This window comes from Azolla caroliniana, unplaced genomic scaffold, assembly GCF_043228905.1.
Source record: "Azolla caroliniana isolate FFs.n. ecotype wild unplaced genomic scaffold, voAzoCaro1.0.p SCAF_15, whole genome shotgun sequence".
Lineage (NCBI taxonomy): Eukaryota > Viridiplantae > Streptophyta > Polypodiopsida > Salviniales > Salviniaceae > Azolla > Azolla caroliniana.
In genome coordinates, this window is record NW_028230450.1 from 16,909,797 (window position 1) to 16,913,210 (window position 3,414).

General features: G+C 41.1%; 1 long non-coding RNA gene across 1 annotated transcript; it reads right to left on the reverse strand.

Moving 5' to 3' along the window:
• Positions 1-489: 489 nt before the first annotated feature.
• LOC147854852 (uncharacterized) lies at positions 490-3,072 on the reverse strand. The gene is made up of 3 exons (XR_015531074.1): positions 2,953-3,072; positions 1,082-2,124; positions 490-873 (listed from the first exon to the last, which is right to left on the reverse strand). It is a non-coding gene; the product is annotated as an uncharacterized LOC147854852 (long non-coding RNA).
• Positions 3,073-3,414: the final 342 nt, after the last annotated feature.

The following is a 3,414-nucleotide window of genomic DNA, read 5'->3' on the forward strand; positions in this document are numbered from 1 at the left end:
GCCAACCGACACCTGTTCGGAACCGGTCCGGATCCGAATCGGCATACCAATTCCGGTTCGTCTATAATCTACTTTACTTAATTAAAATATATTCTGAATAACCATCCCTTTCACATTCTGGTCTTTGCACCTTTGTCGGCCGGGTAACACATGGCACGCCTGTGGGACAGTACCTTGTACGTCGAATCCCACTATTCGACCCTTAGCCTTTTTTTTTTCCATAAAAAATATGCTCCATTGGTATTAAAATTAACAATGCCAAAGGCAATCTACAAATTGTACATAATAGTTTCCACTCCATAAGTATATATCGTAAAAAAAGGGACCAAATAAAGATGGCATTTGTTATGGCCTCTAAAAAACATCATGTTGCAGCCAACATTGGCTGAATGTGATTCCACATATACTGAAGCTCTTTAGTATACCCATATTCAACCTATAAACAAATTCCTGGTTGTCCAATAGCTGTTCCCGTTCCTTGGCCTTTAATTTTCCTTTGTGAATGTCCTTTTGTACCACTTAGGTAATACAAAACTGCTCTCTCCAATCAAGCCATTGAGGTAATCTGCTACTTCTTGGCCGTAGTCTTCTTCAAGCTGAAACTCAGAACAGCCATACATTGATTAGACCATAATCTCATCACAACCATGCTTCATTTAACCCACATCAGTCATGTCTCCGATTAACGTCATTGCCCAAAAACCCCAAAAATCTGTGATAAGAATAAAATCCGTCTAAAAATTCCTCACCCACTCGTGATGATTGGCTTCGACCCTCCCCACCATCTTCACTCATCCTCACCACAAATATTTCTTCCTTTAGTCGACATCAGCCATCTCACCGATTAACCTGGTTCCAATGTCCACGCATATCCTGTATAATCAACAAAAACTTAGGTTAAAACATGTCCTCACCCACTCCTGCACATTGGCTTCGACCCTCCCCACCATCTTCACTCATCCTTAACACAATAATTCTTCATTCAGTCGACATCAGCAATCTCACCAAATACCACGGTGGCAATGTCCACACATATCCTGTATTGATCAACACAAAATTAATAATGTAAACATTTCCTCACCCACTCGTTATAGTCGGCTTCACCCTCCCCACCATCTTCACTCATCCTTAACACAGAAATTCTTCATACAGTCGACATCAGCCATCTCACCAATTAACACGGTGGCAATGTCCACGCATATCCTGTATTGATCAACACAAAATTAGTGTAAACATTTTCTCACCCACTCGTTATAGTCGGCTTCACCCTCCCCACCATCTTCACTCAACCTTATCACTTTCACACAGAAAATTTCTTCGTTCAATCCACATCAACCGTGTAGCCAATTATCGTCATGACCAATGTCCACGAAAAAACCTGTATCAATAACAAAACAGTTAATCTCAAAGTTTCCTCACTCATGATAGATGGCTTCGACCCCCCCGCCATCTTCCCTCATCCTTATCACAAAACAAGAAATTCTTCATTCAGTCCACGTCAGCCCTCTTGCCGATTAACATCTTGCACTGTTGACGAAAAACCTGTATTAAAAACAAAAATTAGTGTAAAAATTCCCCACCCACTCACGATTGTCGACTATGACCCCGCCACCATACCCCATCCTTTTCTCTTACACATTCTTCCTTCTTTCCACATCAGCCCTCTCGTCGATTAGCTTGTTGCCAATGTCCGTGGAAAACCTGTATTTACAACACAAAAACAGTTTACACTTTCCTCACGCACTCATCCTAAACGGCTGTGTTCAATATAAATGGCGCTGGTGGCGGAAACAACCATCGAGGTGGAACATAATTCCACTTTACATCTTCCCCTGTTGCATCCAACAAAATAGGAATGGTTGACCAGACTCTTCTAAGTCGCTTTCTTTTCCGGTTAGGCCCATTTCCACAACCCTTATAGCTATCATATTCACCTTTAACTATATTTACCAATAATTCCCAGAAAGATTTAACTTGATCCACAACATTAGTATCTTCATCATTATATATTTTAGAACACCTTGCTTTCCAAATAATCCATAAGGCCAACGAGGAAATAACGTTCCAAACATAACACCTAGAAAAGAACTTGACTCCCTGCAAGGAGCTATTCGTAACGTACACCTGGAAACTTTTCACATGTAAAGTCAATGATGAATTATGATAATGATAAAAAACAGTTTCTTGATCCAACGTACCCCAAAAGATTGTACCCCACGTGAATTTAGTAGCCCTATACTTACGACTTAAAAGCCTAAGAATACGAGCCCAAAAACATTTGGCCGTAACACATTCCCAAAAAGCATGATGTAATGTCTCATATGCCCAGCCACACCTACCACATGATCGATCAGGTATTGTTCCCCTCAATAAAGCTCCTACTGGCAATGCATAATGAATCATTAACCATCGAAAGTGCAATACCTTGTTCATACATTTAAGCAACCAAAGGTGTTTCCAAAACTTCAACATATATGTAGATGAGACATTACCTTCCTCCCAATATTTTTTTCCTGCCGGAATTGACTCTATCTCATTTAACAAAAACTTCCTACCCAGTGACACGGAATATGCAAAAAATGGAAGAACTTTCTCTTTCGTACTATCAGACATTGGTAACTTCCAACCATAATCTAATGGATCCCACTGCAAATCAACAATTGGTCTAGAATTTAAAACCCATATATGAGATGAATACTTAGCAATTAGTGGATTAGGATCTATAAATATCTTTTTTCCCAACCTAGCTATTACTCTCACTGGCAGCTGCCTGGCAGAAGACACAATTGAAGACTCCTCCTCCACTACCAACAACCTACCATTATCGCAAACTTCATAAAAGTAAAGGCTACCATTTTGAGTATACAGACGAGCTCCTATTAGTATATTTAATCTCGAAAACATACCATACCAATTCAAACAATGACCAAAACTCAAAGTTGGTAATGTTACCTGATACACCGTTGACACTTGAGTTATCATAATGTTTGCCCCTCTGAAATTAGACACCCTACTCTTTTGGTCTTGCACTGAAGTCTGCAGGAAAGCAATCCAATCCGCAACCGTACGAGCTGGTCCATTATCCATTGCAGCCCAAGATAACCTAGGTCGTAAACCTAAGACACATGCCGCTTCATCAGTAAACAAAGGATTCCATAACAACGGCTATCCAAGATATCCAGAATACTCTGCTCCAGGGTATCCGATGGTTGTTCAGAACTCTGTTGTTGTTACTGCTATTGTGGCTGTTGTTGCTGTTGTGGTTGTGGCTCCTCCGACCGTTACTCCTGAGAGGGCGTCTGTTCGGCTCCCGGTACCGGTGGTTGTGGCGGTGATACCTCCTGGTTGCTCCGTGGTTCAATTTGCCGGACCGGTGGTGCTTGCCAATTTAACAAGTTATACTCACACCGTTCC